At 28.4% G+C, this 20,711-nt stretch overlaps 2 long non-coding RNA genes across 3 annotated transcripts; one reads left to right on the top strand and one right to left on the bottom strand.

The window, feature by feature from the left end:
• Nucleotides 1-8,640: 8,640 nt before the first annotated feature.
• LOC145964367 (uncharacterized) lies at nt 8,641-11,123 on the top strand. Its single transcript, XR_014436440.1, has 5 exons — nt 8,641-9,058; nt 9,392-9,463; nt 9,577-9,648; nt 9,900-9,949; nt 11,053-11,123. It is a non-coding gene; the product is annotated as an uncharacterized LOC145964367 (long non-coding RNA).
• A 194-nt stretch (nt 11,124-11,317) lies between these two features.
• LOC145963915 (uncharacterized) lies at nt 11,318-19,030 on the bottom strand. Of its 2 annotated transcripts, XR_014436313.1 has the most exons (5): nt 18,948-19,030; nt 17,688-17,774; nt 14,354-14,468; nt 13,218-13,304; nt 11,318-12,736 (listed from the first exon to the last, which is right to left on the bottom strand). It is a non-coding gene; the product is annotated as an uncharacterized LOC145963915 (long non-coding RNA). The 2 variants fall into 2 exon arrangements; XR_014436312.1 differs by lacking the exon at nt 11,318-12,736 and having other exon boundaries at nt 12,831-13,304.
• Nucleotides 19,031-20,711: the final 1,681 nt, after the last annotated feature.

The following is a 20,711-nucleotide window of genomic DNA, read 5'->3' on the forward strand; positions in this document are numbered from 1 at the left end:
GACTAATTTTCTCGGCTCTATTATTATTCGCGCGACAACAAAGAGTAAAGTAGTAGTACAAGGCGTTCCGTTAAATCCTTTTCTAGACGCGATCGCAATCAATATCGACAAATTATTTGCTGTATCAAAATACGTAAAATATAATATAATATAATATAATATAATATAATATAATATAATATAAATATGTATTGTTTACGCCAAGATCGGTATTATTGTCTGTTCGTCATCGAAATATTTTACGTACTTTAACATATTTATATTATATTATATTATAATATAAAATATAATATAATATAATACAATATATTTCGATATGACGAACGGACAATAACACGGTGTTCGGCCTTGACGATGTAAACAATAGCGCGCTAGTCATACGGTCTTGGTATCATTCACACGGCAACACTCGAGCAGTAAAGATCGTAGTGCGAAATACGTCGTATATTCTTAAATTAATTATTAATTAAACAATTATTGTATCATGACTTTCAATTTTATTAAACTTTCGAGCCTATAATTCGTATTAATATACATGTATTGCATATATATATCAATAATGAAAACAACATTTGTAATGAATTATTATTTAATTTGATTTCATAAAAACGTCGAGCGAATCGTACTTCTCTATCCCTTATACAATATATTAAAGTGCGTTTCTCATAATTATTCCGTGATCGGGAGTGCCGTGCAAAGTGTGTCTCGCAATCATTTCTACATATGACTAAATATAATTAATTGTTTGTTCGCGAGTGAACATGAGTGCTGTGAAGGTGCAAGCAAAGGATGAAGAAAGGAGAAGGATATCTGGAAAAGTATCGGACAGCCAGAGAACAGTGAGAGAGCCTGAAGCAGCCAGAGAGATATGCGGTGAGTAATTCATAAAAATTATTTATTATTTATATTGTTGCGTCCCCGCGTCTCGTTCCTGCGGATGTATACGTCATCCGTTATTCTGTCGGGAAGTACGTCGATGGAAGAAGATCGTCTCCGCGCGCGTTGTTAAGAGGTTGTTTAACATCAACGACGGTCAGCTGAGTCTGAGCCCAGCTGTCAAACTGAGCGGTCGCGCATTAAAATCTGTGTTTCGTTTTACGAATTATCTGAATTCTTGTATGTTTCTCGTGATTCTTGTATTTCAAAGAACCGTATTATTATTTTCGAGTGCGCGAGTGCGAGCGTGTGCCGATCAATTGTGTCGCGCGCGTTCGATACATATCGTTTCGCGGACGCAACAATATATATTAATTTGAAAATAGACATATTGCTTATTATTTTTTCATTTTCTCAATGGTATATATAATTCGCTCTAAAAATCACGTAATATAATGCATGTATAAAATATTCCAGGTTTTATTTTAACACATTTAAAGTATCTATAATAAAGCATTTATAATATTTTTGTTATTAATTAATATTTTTATATATAAATATTTTAATATCTTATAAAATATTTTTAAAATAATTTAATTATTTAAATATTTCATATATGAAAATTAACATACTCTCTTTATATAATTATATTTTTCAAAAATTTATAATAAAGAAACATTTTTTTGCTAGTTTTACATTTAAAGTATTAATATCAGAGATAAATCTCTCTTAAAAGATAAAAAAATTGATTGCGCGTATAATAATTAGTTTTACAAAATAAATTATTTTGAGTTTTATAAAGAATAGATCTATAAGAATATTAATTGATTATATTTGAATTTAATTTTTGACATATTGATTTAAAAATAGAAGTGTGTGACAAGAATTAAAATTAATAATAATTTCAATTGTATTTAGATTGTTAAAAAGTTGAATGATAAAATATCGAATAAAATACACTTAATCTTTAAGTATCGTTAAAGAAATAATTATTCTTATAAAAATCACAATAAAATAAATTATCGTTTTATTGCTAAGTGTTAACTGTTAAATGCAACAGAAAAATTAATTCCTTGATACTTTTTCATTTGATGTTGCTAAATATTCAAATTGAATTTTTTTTTAAATCTCGCTGTTATCAGATTTGATTTGTCTCGAGCACATTTGGTACCCTAAAATTATTATTATTCACACATTTAACCGAGCAACGATAAAAGCGCATGTATTTCATTTTTTCTAAATATACTCGATTGTAACATGTATATAAAAATCATTATATCCAGTCATTTTGTAATAAAAAAAGATATTTCTTAAAATGGAAGAATATGTTTTTTTTCACGCGAATTTTAATCTCATATATTAAAAATGATAATAAGGGTAACAGTCGTTAATTCGCTGCCGAAATCACTGTTATTGGGAGCCATCAGGAAGATCGGGGATTCCTTCTTATAGTGGGACTTCTGATGTTTAATGAATCACTTAACTCTTCATTGTAAATTGATTTCGCGAGTTCCGAAATAGAAGAAATAAGACAAGTTGAAGTCGCTTCCCACTTTTAAGATCGCTCCTCTTTTTATCGGATATTACCGGTATGTCACTCGCGTATCTGCAATTGAATATTTTGAATTATCGATTTATTTATTCGTCGCGGTTTATCGCGAATTTTAAATCGCGATTTATCTTATAAAAATTCGCAAGTAAATCGGTCGGTGAATTGTATATTCACAAACATTACAGACCTCAAATGATTGTTGAAATATTTTTGATTTTTTATACTTACGTGATAATAATTATATCGCGCTCGTGTCTATTGAGAGCTTCGATCATTATATTTATTCGTCGCGTTTTCTCGGGAATTTTAAATCGCGATTTATCTTATAATTTAATCGTTGACTTATACATTAAAATAATTTGTTTATCTTTCCACGTCTTTGAATGTTGTTTTTAATAGTTCGCGCAAAATGCTGGTAGTGCAAATATTTTCTTCTATAATTTAAAAGACGATCGATGACTATATTAATGACTTTTTTAATCGTGATTCTTTACATTATTTAAATCTTATTAAACTCTACTATTACATCGATTATTAGAGGGACTTTGAAAATCATTCGTTCCGTTATTTTCTATTAAACGTGGCCACAACGCGATTTTTAATTATATTTTAAAACTTATAGAGCTCATTTCTTCTTATTCAGCTAATCATTCGCGGAATAGGATATGTATTTTATTCTCAATCGTGAAATTCGTATAAAGTCGCGTATGTATTAATCGCAAATAAATCGGACAGTGAATTTTATGTTCATAAACAATATGGATCACAAATGTTTGCTAAAATATCTTCGTCTGTCAACATACGCCGTTAAATTTCTTTTCTACAGATACGATCGCGATCAACATCGGAAAATTATTTATTATAACAATATGATTAATTAATTTTTATAAATAACACATAATTAATATCTATATATAGGGTAATTCATATAAAGTGACCGATGTGAATATTAGCTAAAGTTGAAGAGCTATGAAAAAATTTTTATACCAAAAGATGTTTGACACAGAGGGGGACATCGTATGGTACAAACGATATTTTTATAGATGAAGGCATTAAGGAGATTTCAAGATCAACTTAATTTTTTTAAATGGAACCTCCTATTTTTTATTACATATTCTTGTAGCTCATCTCGAGAGCTTTCTAAAACACTATAATTAAGTTAGTTTTCATTAAGTACTTTCCGAGTTATGAGGCTTGAAATCATTTCTTAATTTTACATAAACCATAAAATATCTTGTAAAATATTCATTTTTCGATTATCTTACCTTAATACTTTTACGTACAAAATAATGAGAGAAATCAATTGGTGTAAAGAAAACATATAGTTGTTTCGAAGAAAACATATGTAATTTGCAATTAACAATTACATATTTTTTCGTAAAAATAACTATGTGTTTTATTTACACCAATTGATTTCTCTCATTATTTTGTACGTAAAAGTATTAAGGTAAGATAATCGAAAAATGAATATTTTACAAGATATTTTACGGTTTATGTAAAATTAAGAAATGATTTCAAGCCTCATAACTCGGAAAGTACTTAATGAAAACTAACTTAATTATAGTGTTTTAGAAAGCTCTCGAGATGAGCTACAAGAATATGTAATAAAAAATAGGGGGTTCCATTTAAAAAAATTAAGTTGATCTTGAAATCTCCTTAATGCCTTCATCTATAAAAATATCGTTTGTACCATACGATGTCCCCCTCTGTGTCAAACATCTTTTGGTATAAAAATTTTTTCATAGCTCTTCAACTTTAGCTAATATTCACATCAGTCACTTTATATGAATCACCCTGTATATCGCGACGAAAATTCTCGAATCGTATATTTCATAATTTATTCATTTAATCAACTAAGAGTCATATATATATATAGTAACAGAAATCTAAAATAATAAATTATTATTTCGATATGAAATCGATTTTTACGAGCACAGAAATTATTTCTTTAATATTTATAAATATTTAAATATAATTCGGATTGTGTGAGAACGCGCAGTAAAACAATTGAGTCGTGGATCTAAACAATTAACATAATGAAAGACTCCATCAATCTTTTAATAAATATATAATCATATAATTAAAAAATCTATATAATCTAAAATACTTGTATATATATTTTAATATATTATATTCCATGTATATATATGTTAAAGTACGTAAAATATTTCGATGACGAACAGACAATAACACCGACCTTGGCGGCGTAAACAATAGCTAATGTTTATATGTCATAGGCTTGAAAAATGTTTCGATAAAAAAATAATAATAACACGGTTTTCGATCTTTCGGACTAATTTTTCGGCTATATTATTATTCGCGCGACGACACTCAAAGAGTAAATTAATGGTGCTCCGTTAAATTCCTTTTCTAGAGGCGATCGCGATCGATATTGAAAAATTATTTGCTGTATTAAAATACGTAAAATATATTTCGATATGACGAATGGACAATAAATGGACCCGGTGTTCGGCCTTGACGATGTAAACAATAGCGCGGTAGTGTTCATGTCATACGGCCTTGGTATCATTCACACAGCGACACTCGAATAGTAAAGATATAGTAGTAAGAAATACGTATATATTGTTAAATTAATTATTAATTAAACGATTATTGTATCATGACTTTAAATTATATTAAACTTTCGAACCTATAATTCGTATTAATATACATGTACCGTATATATATACATAAAATTATTCATTATTTATATATATTATTTTCAAAATAGATATATTGCTTATTATTTTTTCATTTTCTCGATAGTATATATAATTCGCACTAAAAATCACATAATGCATGTATAAAATATTCCAGATTTTACTTTAACACATTTAAAGTATCTATAATAAAGCATCTATAATATTTTTGTTATTAATTAATACTTTTATATAGAAATATTTTAATATTTTAGAAAATATTTTTAAAATAATATAATTATTTAAATATTTCATATATAAAAATTAACATACTCTCTTTATTTTTAATTACATTTTTTAAAAATTTATAATAAAAGAAAATATTTTTTGCTAGTTTTACATTTAAAGTATCAATATCAGAGATAAAAGATCAAACAATTGATTGCGCGTATAATAATTAGTTTTACAAAATGAATTATTTTGAGTTTTATAAAGAATAGATCTATAAAGAGTATTCATTGATTATACTTATATTTAAATTTTGACGTATTGTTTTAAAAATAGAAGTGTGTGACAAGAATTAAAATTATAAATTATCGTTTTATTGTGATCTTTATAAGAATAATTATTTCTTTAACGATACTTAAAAATTAAGTGTATTTATTCGAGTGTTTTATCTCTCTCTCTCCCTCCCTCTCTCTCTCTCTCTCTCTCTCTCTCTCTCTCTCTCTCACTCAACTTTCTAACAATCTAAATACAATTCAAATTGAGAACGCGTGATAAAATGATCGAATGATAAAAGTCATATAGTTAAAGTTTTGTGAGATATATTAATCGTTTAATAAATAATTAATTTATACTTTAAAATATTCGTATAATTTAATTTATTCCACGCATATATACATGAATTATCAATAACACGGTGTTTGACTTTGGCAATATAAACAGTAGCGCGCTATTATTAATATGTTACGGTTTTATCATTTGCACGGTGACACTCGAGCAATAAAGTAGTAGTGCGAAACGCTTCACATATTGTCGAATTTTTTTTTTCTAAACACGATTACGATAGTATCGAAACATAATTTGATATAATTATTAATAATTAAAAATTAATTAATTTATGATAAACGACATGAAACTGTATATCGCAACGATAAATCTATCGAATTGCAATCATTAATTACTGCGAATAAAAATTGAAACATAGGTGATACATAAAAAGGGATAAAAAAATTAATTTTGTCTTTCGATTATTGCTTATTATAATAATTTCCCTAACAATACTTATTAGAATTAAATAAATTTCAACCAATGCTTTAAATTTTCTTAATCGGCAATCACTTATAGAATATTTCAACGATAAATTATAATAATAACGTAGTATAAGTTGACTTTGGCGATATAAACAGTACCGCGATAATGTTTTTGATTTATGGTCATTCGCACAGTAACCTTGGGCAATAAAGTAGTGACGTTTCATATATTATCAAATTCTTTCTTTACATAGTCGACCCTGACGATATAAACAGTACCGCGGTAATGTTCTTGACTTACGATCATTCGCTCAGTGGCTCTTGAGCAATAAAGTAGTGACGTTTCATATATTATCAAATTCTTCCTTTACATAGTCGACCCTGGCGATATAAACAGTACCGCGGTAATGTTCTTGACTTACGATCATTCGCTCGGTGGCTCTTGAGCAGTGAAGTAGTGATGTGAGACGTTTCATATATTATCAAATTCTTTCTCTAAACACAATTGCAAGTGCAATGAGGAACTTTTCGTGAATAAGTGTAAGTGCAACGATAAATTCAAATGAGTGCAACGAGGATTAAAGTGCCACGTGGAAAGAGCGAAGGAAGCAAAAGAAAAAAGGAGGTTCTGGAAGTGGATGGATCAATAAGATATGATGTAAGTCATTAATATAAATTATTTATCATATTCATTATTTATTATATTGTTGCGTCATTAATATAAATTATTTATCATATTCATTATTTATTATATTGTTGCGTCCCCGCGTCCCGTCCCGCTGACTGTATTCGTCACCCGTTGAATTCTTTCGAAGAAGATCGTTTTCGCGCGCGTTGTCAAGATATTGTTATAAACAACGACTGTCAGAGAGTCTAAGCCTAGCTGTCAAGTTGTGCGGACGCGCGTCTATTTGTGATCCGTTTTACGATTATTCTGAATTCTTGTATGTTACTCGCGATTTATTAAAATTCTTGTGCACCTTAAATCGCGTTATTATTTACAAGTGCACGAGCGTCAGCGCATGCCGATTGTGTCACCCGCGTTCGATATATATCGTTCCGCGGACGCAACAATATATAAATTATTTATCAATAGTATATATATTCAAAATATACATATTTCTCGTTTCGTTTTATTTCTTTGATAGTGATTCAATAGTGATTTTAAATTGTAACATATATAATACATATACTTATAAAAAATATTCCATTTTATTTTAAAATAATTAAAACATTTATAAAATTGTTTATTAATTAATATTTTCAGATACTTCTTATATTTTATAAAACATTTCATATTAATATATTTATTTAAATATTTCATGTATAAAAAAATAGAAATTTTTTTATTTATCATATTTTTAAAAGTTCATATATAAGAAATATAAATTATTTTGTAATTACGCGATATATAACATTAAAATATATCTATTTAAAAGTAAAAATTAATTGCGCGCAATAATTAGTTTTAAAATCAATTATTTTGAACAGTGCTTTATATAATAGATTTTCTTTTATCTTTTATATTTTTATTTATCGTTTATATTTGCGAATTTAAATTTATGTACTATATTACAAAATAAATTTCAAATTATGTATTATATTATATATAAAATTATATATAATATAACCCTCCCATGGGGTACACCTTGTCGTGGTGGGAGGGCTTAGTACTTGGATGGTGCCTTGAGGTTTATCTTAAATTTTTCTATTTATGATAAATCTTAAGGTGCCTGAATGGGAAGCTAAGTACCCTTTCGCGTCGTCGGTGCCGTCAACGTGCCGCGGACGGCAAGCGCTTCGTTACCGCGTTTTCGCGTTGTAGTATTCTCGCGTCGTCGCGTTTTCGCGGAACTTTTAGACTTTTCATATAAAATCCCAATTTCATTTATTGTCACGAGTCTCTACTTCCGATGCCAACTAACTGGGATGTTTCGAGTTTGCACACGTTGCTATGCAACGTACACTCTTGCTTCGTGCTTCGTCAAGTGATTCGGCCCGAATTAGTTAGAACTCGATCGATTGCTCGGAATGGTCGTCAATGGGTCCCTTCTCTTTGCTCGTCTACAGCCACACGCACTGCGTGTGTTAACCCTGTCGAGGAGTCGAGTGGATTCCCCTAGGCACGATTTTCGCTCGGTAAAAGGGGTTGCCTCCCCATTTTCTAAATTGCTGAATGTTAGCATTTAAAAAATGTGGGTATCCTCTTCTTTTGCCGTCTACCAGCCTGGTGTAGCCATATCCTGCATTGCGGGAAACTTCGTGTTCCGGGCGAAGCACCTGAAATCGTGCTTAGCGGGTCCAGGTTCGGTACGAGATAGGATAATTATGCGCGAAAAAGAGTTGGTGAACTTCATTTTCCTCTATTTCCGTCAATCGTTTCGTCTTCTTTCCGGTTTGGGCTTAGTCCTTGCTCGTTGTATCGTTGCAATCCCGACCGATTGGCTCGAAGTTGATTCTCATAAGTGAAATGGGATTTTCGCTCGTACCGAAACCGGGAGTGCCGTTCAAGGTATACATATTAAGTATATACATCGCGCGATCAAATAGAACATTTTTTTATCGTACCGAAATAGTGCGGACACCGTTAAGTATCGCGCGTAAAATAGCGGAAATAGCGATATAAAAATATCGCTCGTGAGTGCGGGAGTGCCGTTGAAAGTATCGCGCGTCAACAACATGAGAGGAGAAGGAGGCCTGGGAGAGGCATCAGGCACCTATGAAGCAACTCTATGGTAAATAAATTATCGCTTATATATAATTGTTTATTAATTGCGTACGCGCGATTTAAATTAAGTAATTAATTGCGTAATTTGATTTTTTATTTATATGATTTAAACAAGAGAAAAAGAGAGAAATTTTTACATAAAAACTGTAATTTAAAAGTTTCTACGTTCGAATAGCTTTTGATAGAATTATTAAATTATTACTTATTAGTAGAATTTTTTTTTAAATTTATAAAATTGTTTATCTGCTTATTATTTATGTGCGTCGGATATAAAATTAAATGCATATAATAATAATTTTTTGACCGTGACTACAATTTGAATCTTCTTTGTATGTTACAGACCAACAAAAACTATTGTGAGAGGAGGAGGAGGCCTGGGAGAGGCATCTTGCATCGGCGAAGCAACCTGATGGTGAATATTTATTATTTGTATATCAATTGTTATAAATCGTACGCAAAATTAAATGCATATAATAATAATTTTTTGACCGTGACTACAATTTAAATCTTCTTTGTATGTTACAGACCAACACAAACTATTGTGAGAGGAGGAGGAGGCCTGGGAGAGGCATCTTGCATCGGCGAAGCAACCTGATGGTGAATATAATTCTCGTTCTTATAATTTAAAGGAATTAAAGAGAAAATTAGAGAGAAAGATTTTTATAAAAATCATATATAAAAATTTCTATTTAAAAAGTAATTTTAAAATTTATAAAGTCTTTTCACGTGTTTATATCTGCTTATTATTTTACACACCGGATATGAAATTCCGCACAATAATAATTTTTTGAAATATTGATTGTATTTTGAGCTTTGTTATAAATGAATTTTATATTTGTATGTTACAGACAACGTAGCTTCGATAATGACAACTCCGCTGTGGCACATCAATGCTCCGGTAAGTAATAAAAACTTTTATTTAATTTTAAAGTAACGGATTCATACAGATTGTAGATAAATCCGTTGCCTTAAAATGGATGAGCTAGAATAGATTAAATTAAATAACTTTTAATAAATTCGTTCGAAATATATTGCATCCATTGCGAAAATATATTGCAGTATTTCAATTATAAAGAAAAAAGATAGAGAAAAGATTATTTTTGTAGATTTTACTTAATTTATTAAAAATAAAGAACACTAAAAACTGTATCAATTACATCTAATGCTAATTTATTCGCTTATAACGCGCATTTATCTTATTCACTTATCTTACTCTAATTTCTTATTAGCTCATCCATTACAACATTTGTTGTAGATATTGTTTTTAAACTTAATGTAAAGCCAAATGATTAATTAATGAAATAACTTGTAATGTGATAAATGTAATATGATAAATGTTATACACATATTAATTTTATATTTTATTTTAAATTATGCATTACTATAAAAAATTTATTAATTATATATATTATTATAATATCAATCAATTTTTATTGGTAATCTGCACAGAGACTTTTATATTATAAGAATTTCATATATTATACCAGGCTGCTAACAGCTGAAGCCAGGATAACCATTTACATTTGGGCAGGACATACATATACAGATTAGATTAATATACATATTATGTCGTACTTCAATTTTTGCCGGCATTTATTAAAATAAATATAAACTTCTATGAGATAGTGATTAAAATGAACATAAGTAGTTACAAAATATTAAAATATAGTATTTAAATAAATATAAGCAATAACCAGCAATTATTAAAATAAATATACAAGAGATACTCATATAAATTACAATTGCATCTTTCGAAAGCGATAGTTATGTTATGTTAAATTTTGTGATATCCGGTATAAATTCTGTCCAGTTATAAATGATTGCTTTTGTTTTACATTTTATCATATGAGATATGGCCGTGTTAGCAGTCTAATATAATATAGAGAAATTTGTAATTTGGCTTTATTTCAGTTTAAAAAATTAAATTAAATTTATTTTTAAAAATGCTTTAAAAATGAAAATATTTAAATTATTAATTTAAATTATTAAAATTATTTTCAGGAATACTACAAGAAATTGCAAAATTATAAATGTTTAAGAAGATTGTAAATTACGTAAATTCATTCTTATGTAAATTACATGAAAAATTATCGAAAGTATACGTATAATAATTATATAATAGTAATTCATTAAATTAACATATTTATTTCTATAGTATATATTTTTTAAATATTGATAAAAGAGTAACAATTTATATTTTCATATCAGAGTCATTAATAAATTCGGAAAATTTTTATATAAAATGTAAAAATTCGATGCTAAATTAATGATTAAATATAAGCGTTATAAAATTCGACAGACGCCTTTGTTATAAAATCGCGAGTCAATTATTATAAATTTAATGATATGCTTTCCGTTAGATTTATCTATTTATGAATTCCATATCGCGCGGAGCTGAATATTCTTAAAATAAATTATTAAATTATGATTGCGAAAATACCGTGTTCTTTCCGTGTTCTTTCCGCGTTTTTTCCGCGTTTTTTCCGCATTCTTTTCGCGTTCTTTCCGGGTTCTTTTCGCGTTCTTTCTGGGTTCTTTTCACGTTCTTTTCGCGTTCTTTTCGTGTCCTTATAAAAGATTACCGTTTTAACAAAAGAATTTTATCGCTGTCCCTCTCGTCAGATAATATTCCTAAATATTGCTAATTAAATATAAAGAATTATCGAATAAGAGTGTGAAGATTCGATGTGATAAGTCAACGATTAGATATTAGCTTCACAAAATTTAACGATCACCTTCGCTATTATAGGATCGCGAGTTAATTATTATGAATTTAATAATTTGCTTTTCAGTTATATTTGTATTTACGAATTCCGTATCGGAAAATATTCATAAATAAATTAATAAATTACGGTTGCGAAAAACACCGTGTTTTTCCCACGTTTTTTTTCGCGTTCTTCTTAGACGAGATTGTCGTTTTAATAAAAGAATTACATTGCGTCATCGACTTTCCATCGTCGGTGCCGTCGACATGTCGCGGACGGCGGCATTACCGCGTTTCCCCGTTTCCCGTCGTCGCGTTTTCGCGCTTCCGCGTTGGACTTTTCGTATAAAAATCCCAATTTCCTTATATTGTCACGAGTCTCTACTTCCGATGCCAACTAATTGGGATGTTTCGAGTTTGCACACGTTGCTATGCAACGTACACTCTTGCTTCGTGCTTCGTCAAGTGATTCGGCCCGAATTAGTTAGAACTCGATCGATTGCTCGGAATGGTCGTCAATGGGTCCCTTCTCTTTGCTCGTCTACAGCCACACGCACTGCGTGTGTTAACCCTGTCGAGGAGTCGAGTGGATTCCCCTAGGCACGATTTTCGCTCGGTAAAAGGGGTTGCCTCCCCATTTTCTAAATTGCTGAATGTAAGCATTTAAAAAATGTGGGTATCCTCTTCTTTTGCCGTCTACTAGCCTGGTGTAGCATATAGCAACCGCGGGAGGCATAATATGTCCGGGCGGAGCACCTGAAATCGTGCTTAGCGGGTCCAGGTTCGATACGAGATAGGATAATTGCGCGAAAAAGAGTTGGTGAACTTCATTTTCCTCTATTTCCGTCAATCGTTTCGTCTTCTTTCCGGTTTGGGCTTAGTCCTTGCTCGTTGTATCGTTGCAATCCCGACCGATTGGCTCGAAGTTGATTCTCATAAGTGAAATGGGATTTTTGCTCGTACCGAAACCGGGAGAGCCGTCTAATGTATAGGTATACATATTAAGTATATACATCGCGCGATCAAATATAAAATTTTTAATATAAGTTCTTATACAAAATTATCGTTTTAACAAAAGATTTTTATCGCTGTCCCTCTCGTCAGATAATATTCCTAAATATTGCTAATTAAATATAAAGAATTATCGAATAAGAGTGTGAAGATTCGATGTGATAAGTCAACGATTAAATATTAGCTTCACAAAATTTAACGATCACTTTCGATATTATAGAATCGCGAGTTAATTATTATGAATTTAATAATTTGTTTTTTCAGTTATATTTATACTTACGAATTTCGTATCGGAAAATATTCATAAATAAATTAATAAATTACGGTTGCGAAATCACCGTGTTTTTCCCGCGTTCTTTTCGCATTCTTAGACGAGATTGTCGTTTTAATAAAAGAGTTATCGTTGTTTCTTCCGTTAAATAAACGTTAATAAAAATTGCGTGGCTCGTACCGCCGAAAAGTCGAAACGATTTTCATCATGGAGAATTATTTCTCACCGGTTCTTGTGAGATCCATTCGCGACGTCTAGTTCGGTGGCCTGTTAAAAATTGGGAATTTTTATTGTAAGATTGGAACTAATCCCAGGTTTTCCTGGCAATTTCCGAAAGCAATGGTTTCGGTAGTAATTCAACGACGATACGCTTCTTTAACGTCGAATTAATTTAAATAATATATATTTAGATGAGAAAAATGTATCTTTTCTTTTCTTCGTTAAAAAATGTTCTTCATTATTAGGATTGGTATCATTATTGTCTATATAACGCCAGAAAGATTTAATAGTAGATTAAATATGGATATAGCGTTGTGTATAAATTTTAATTTTTTAAATAATTTCATAATTTAATTAATTTTTATTAATTTTTATGATAAAAATGATTATACGAACGAATATATTTTATTAATTATTAATTAATTTGAAAAAATTATTTAAAATACATGCACAAATTAACGTATCCAAAATATTTTTATAATTTTTGTTAATATAATATATTATATATATATACACGCGAAATTATACATGAATGTTACATAAAATGTGCGAATACTTAAAAATTTAGAGACGAATCGAATGGGTACCCTTATATCAGTAAGATATTGATTAAAAGAAAAAAAATTATTAATTTAAACGTTATAAGAATCTAGATAATTAATCTAGAATTAATTATATATTTAAAATTATTTCATTTATTTTATTTTGAACACTATTCGAATTGAAATTTTTTAAATCTTGCTGTTATCGGGTTCGATTCGTCTCGCGCGCGCAGACGGTACCCCAAATTATGTGTTCGCACATTTAACATAAACTCCAATAATGCATGTATTTTATTATTTATAAATATAATTGTTCGTAATCACATTTCAATAACAAAGGTTATATCCATTTAATTTTCAATAAAGAAATATATTTCTTAGTAATGGAAGAACATGTTTTCTGACGTGAATATCAATTTTGCGAATTGAAAATAATGACGAGGGTTAATTGTCTTTGATTTAATACTGAAATCATTGCTATCGGGAATAGTCCGGAAGATCCAGGATTCGTTCCTTCCTACAGTGAAATTCCCGACGTTCAATGGATCACTTAACTTTTCTTCGCAGATTGATCTTGCGAAATCTGATGTAGAAACAGGATGTTAATCATTCTCCATTTTTAAGATCGCTCCTCTTTTTATCGGATGTTACCAGTATGTCACTCGCGTATCTGCAATTGAATATTTTGAATATTATCGATTTATTTATTTGTCGCGGTTTATCGCCAATTTTAAATCGCGATTTATCTTATAAAAATTTGCAAGTAAATCGGTCGGTGAATTGTATATTCACAAACATTACAGACCTCAAATAATTGTTGAAATATTTTTGATTTTTTATACTTACGTGATAATAATTATATCGCGCTCGTGTCTATTGAGAGCTTCGATCATTATATTTATTCGTCGCGTTTTCTCGGGAATTTTAAATCGCGATTTATCTTATAATTTAATCGTTGACTTATACGTCGAAACTTTATCTATCTTTCCGCGTCTTTGAATATTGTCTTTTATAGTCTTCGCTAGTAGTGCAAATATTTTTTTTTACTATTTAAGAAGATGACCGATAATTTTATTAGTGATTAATCGCGATTATTTAAATCATTATATAAATCTTATTAAACTCTACTAATACATCGATAGTTAGAGATATAGTTAGAGATATAGATAGTTAAATTATTAGAGAGGGATTTTGATAAAATTATTCGTTCCGTTATTCTCTATTAAACGTGGCAAACAACGCGATTTTTTAATTATATGTTAATTATATTCAAAATTGTAAAGTCTTAAGATTCATTTTATTTCATTTAACTAATCATGCGCGAGATGTATGTATTTTCAATATGTATTTTTATATGTATTTTTCAATCGCGATATTTCTATAAAATAGCGTATTAATCGCAAATAAATTCGCAAATATTACAGACCTTAAATATCTGTCGAAATATCTTTGCACTTGTGCGTGATAGTAATTATATCGCGCGTGTCTATTAGGTGCTCCGATTATATTATTAAAATTGTACATATCGCAATCAAATATTCCGAATATTGTCGATTTATTTATTTGTCGCGTCTTCTCGCGAATTGTAAATCGCGATTTATCTTATAACTTAATATTATCTTATAATTTAATCGTTGACTTATACGTCGAAACTTTGTCTACCTTTCCACGTCTTTGAATATTGTCTTTTATAGTCTGCGCTAATAGTGCAAATATTTTTTTTACTATTTAAGAAAATGATCGATAATTTTATTAATGATTAAAATCGCGATTATTTAAATCATTATATAAATCTTATTAAACTCTACTAATACATCGATAGTTAGAGTTATAGTTAGATAGTTAAATTATTAGAGAGAGACATTGATAAAATTATTCGTTCCGTTATTTTCTATTAAACCCGTTATTCTCTATTAATTATATCACGCGTGTCTATTAGGGGCTCCGATTATATTATAAAAATTATACATATCGCAATCAAATATTCCGAATATTGTCGATTTATTTATTTGTCGCGTCTTCTCGCGAATTGTATATCACGATTTATCTTCTAAAAATTCATAATAAATTCTATATTCGCAAATATTATAAATCTCAAATGTCTCGAAATATCTTCGCATTTGTTTGATAATAATTATGTCGCACGCTGTCTATTAGCGGTTTCGATTATCATATTACAAAAATTATGCATATCGTAATCAACTATTAATTTATTCGTTATTTATTTATTCGTTATCGCTCTCTCGCGAATTTTAAATCGTTATTTATCTTGTACTTTAATCATTGATTTACATCGAAGCTTGATCTATCTTTTCGCGTTTTGAATATTAATAATCTACATAAAATGCGCCAGTAATGCAAATACTTTCTTCTACAATCGAAAAAACTATCAATAATTTTATTAATGACCCTTTTGATCACGATTATTTATGTTTAAGCGTTATTTATATAAAACTAATTTCTATTCTTAAATTCTATTATTGTATGTCGATTATTAATAATAAATATCGCGTAATTTATCATCGCTAATCAGCCTTGTTTGGACTATGTAGAAATTTTTAATAAATTTTATATTATACGTATATTTTGGATACTTTTGTAATTCTTTGTAATAATTTAAAATTATTCTTAAAAAATTAAATTGAATTTCTTTTTAAAAATATTTTAAAAATTAAATTAAATTATCAAAATTATTTTCAAGAAGATTAAACAAATTGCATAATTATAAATGTTCAAGATATATTTTAGCATGTTATATTTGATTTTAAAAATTAATAATATATCATATAAATGTGTCAATTAATATATAGCTATAATATTAAGTCCAAATGTTAATGTTATCAATATCAAATTATTTATGTTATTAAACATTTGAATAAATCAAGTACATTTATTTGATATTGATAACATCATAAATTATATTTTGTAAATTGTACTTTGTAATTAATGAATTGTGCTTTGTAAATTGTAAATAGTTATAATTGTATATTAATTATAATCTAATATTGATATTTTTAATTATTGACATAGTTGTATAAAATACAATTATAACTATAATTATATTACATGAAATTGTATTTACGATTGTAAATCGTATTGTGTCTATTTACGATGTAAATTGTAAATAGTTATAATTGTATATTAATTATAATCTAATATTGATATTTTTAATTATTTACATAGTTGTATAAAATACAATTATAACTATAATTATATTACATGAAATTGTATTTACGATTGTAAATTACGTGAATACATTCTTATGTAAATTACACGAAAAATTATCGAAAGTATACGTATAATGATTATACGTATATATTATATGTATATATATGATTATACGTAAGTATACGTATAATATTAATTCGTTAAATTAACATATTTGTTTCTATAGTATATATTTTTGAAATATTCGTAAAAGAATAACTGTTTATATTTTCATACCAAAGAGTCATTAATAAATTCGGAAAATGTTTATATAAAATGTAGAATCGCGAGTCAATTATTATAAATTTAATGATATGCTTTCCGTTAGATTTATCTATTTATGAATTCCATATCGCGCGGAACTGAATATATTTAAAATAAATTATTAAATTATGATTGCGAAAATACCGTGTTCTTTCTGCGTTCTCTTCGCGTCACCTTCGATATTATAGAATCGCGAGTTAATTATTATGAATTTAATAATTTGTTTTTCAGTTACATTTGTACTTACGAATTTCGTATCGAAAAATATTCATAAATAAATTAATAAATTACGGTTGCGAAATCATCGTGTTTTTCCCACGTTCTTTTCGCGTTCTTAGACAAGATTGTCGTTTTAATAAAAGAGTTATCATTGTTCCTTCCGTTAAATAAACGTTAATAAAAGTTGCATGGCTTGTACCGCCGAGGAGTCGAAACGATTTTCATCATGGAGAATTATTTCTCATCGGTTCTTGTGAGATTCATTCGCGACGTCTAGTTCGGTGGCCTGTTAAAAATTGGGAATTTTTATTGTAAGATTGGAACTAATCCCAGGTTTTCCTGGCAATTTCCGAAAGCAATGATTTCGGTAGTAATTCGAGGACTTCTTTAACGTCGAATTAATTTAAATAGTATATATTTAGATGGGAGAAATGTATCTTTTTTTTTTCATTAAAAATGTTCGATCATTATTAGAATTGGTATTATTATTGTTTATATATATAATGCCAGAAAAATTTAATAGTAGAGTAAATATGGATATAGCGTTGTGTATAAACTTTAATTTTTCAAGAAATTTCATATTGTAATTAATTTTTATTAATTTTTTGATAAAATGCTTACGAACGAATATATTTTATTAATTATTAATTAACTATCTCATTTGAAAAATTATTTCTATGTACTGGGGATAATAGTAGTTTTTAGTTTCTTTTAAGAAACTATTTGCAAGTATTGGACATCCATCGCCAATTTAGAATATTAGTTTTCAGATATATATATCATTTTATATGTATGTATAATAAAATACATGAACAAATTAACGTATCTAAAATATTTTTATAATTTTTGTTAATATGATATATTATATATACGCGAAATTATACATGAATGTTACATAAAATGTGCGAATACTTAAAAATTTAGAGACGAATCGAATGGGTACCCTTATATCAGTAAGATATTGATTAAAAGAAAAAAAATTATTAATTTAAACGTTACAAGAATAAGAATCTAGATAATTAATCTAGAATTAATTATATATTTAAAATTATTTCATTTATTTTATTTTGAACACTATTCGAATTGAAATTTTTTATATCTTGCTGTTATCGGGTTCGATTCGTCTCGCGCGCGCAGACGGTACCCCAAATTATGTGTTCGCACATTTAACACAAACTCCAATAATGCATGTATTTTATTATTTATAAATATAATCGTTCGTAAACACATTTCAATGACAAAGGTTATATCCATTTAATTTTCAATAAAGAAATATATTTCTTAGTAATGGAAGAACATGTTTTCTGACGTGAATATCAAATTCGTGAATTGAAAATAATGACGAGGGATAATTGTCTTTGATTTAATACTGAAATCATTGCTATCGGGAATAGTCCGAAAGATCCAGGATTCGTTCCCTCCTACGATGGAATTCCCGACGTTCAATGGATCACTTAACTTTTCTTCGCAGATTGATCTTGCGAAATATGATGTAGAAACAAGATGTTAATCGTTCTCCATTTTTAAGATCGCTCCTCTTTTTATCGGATTACCGGTATGTCACTCGCGTATCTGCAATTGAATATTTTGAATGTTATCGATTTATTTATCGTCGCGTTTTATCGCGAATTTTAAATCGCGATATATCTTATAAAAATTCGCAGTAATTCGGTCGCTGAATTACATATTCACAAACATTACAGACCTCAAATGATTTGGTAAATATTTTCGATTTTCTATATTTACGTGATAATAATTATATCGCGCACGAGAGCTTCGATTATTATATTATAAAAATTATACGTATCGCGATCAAATATTCCGCATATTATCGCTTATTTATTCGTCGCGTTTTCTCGCGAATTTTAAATCGCAATTTATTTTGTAATTTAATCTTTGATTTACATCAAAGCTTGTTCTATCTTTACACGTTTTAAGTATTTCTTTTCATGGTCTGCACGAAATGCGTCAATAATGCAAATATTTTGTTCTACAATCGAAGAAATGATCAACAATTTTATTAATGACTCTTTTGATCATGATTATTTACGTTTATACGTTATTTATATAAAACTAATTAAATTCTATTATTCTATGTTGATTATTAATAATAAATATCGCGTAATTAATCATCACTAATCAGTCTTGTCTGGTCTATGTAAAAATTTTTAGTAAATTTTATATTATACGTATACTTTGGACACTTTCGTGTAATAAATTTTATTTTGTATTAAGTTTAAAATTATAGTTTATATTAAATTTGTATTATATTTTGTAATATATATTTCTAATGCATTGTATTTTATATATTCTGCATTAAATTTTGTAATATATATATTTGTAATGTAATTATTTTTATATTACATAATTTAATATTTTGTAATGTGTTTTTTATGTAACTGCAAATTAATTATAATTTACGTTGTATATATTATAATTATGTAATATATATTTTTTATATGTATTATATTCTCTGTTTAAAAACTCTATTCAAAAAAATAAAAATAAATAAAATTTTTCCTCCTCAATTTTTCCTCCCCTGTATTTTCGCCTTAACGAAGGCATTTGCCAGGTGAGGTTTCAGTACTCTCATGAACCTGAGAGCTATGCCGGCGGTAACATACGCCGATATTGATATAGTCTATTCTTATATTTAAAATCATTTGGACAACGTATGGACACACATACATACACATATAGGTAAGTAATTTTTAAAAATTAGTAATTTAATTTTTTAATTAGTAATTTATAAAAATTATTTTTATAAAAATTATTATTTATCATATTTATATATTATTTTCAAAATAATGATTGTTATACTCTGGTGCTACCGGCACTTCGTGCACATAGCACGGAACAAAACCAGAAATTGTGCACATTATATATTACCCTCTGAGAACATTCATGGACATTGGCTTTGTAGTTCATGTCCACGTTTTCAATGTCCATAGAGGGAGTATCGCTTTCAGGGATCACCTAAAAACAGGCCATCTCTCAGTCTTCTCTCTGCCCCCAATTTTCAAAGCGCCTCTATGTCCATAAAACGTGGACATTGAACTACATAGTCAGACTATGAAACTTCTTAATGGGTAACATGTTATGTTCACAACATGTCGGTAATACGGGAGCTGTAACGCAAGACGCTTTTATATGTATATAAAATGATGTGTAATATATATATATATATAAAATATATATACACACATACACACACACCATGTGA

The sequence above is a fragment of the Camponotus vicinus genome, unplaced genomic scaffold (genome assembly GCF_025532165.1).
Source record: "Camponotus vicinus isolate PSW18456_S1 unplaced genomic scaffold, iyCamVici1.0 SCAF_13, whole genome shotgun sequence".
Lineage (NCBI taxonomy): Eukaryota > Metazoa > Arthropoda > Insecta > Hymenoptera > Formicidae > Camponotus > Camponotus vicinus.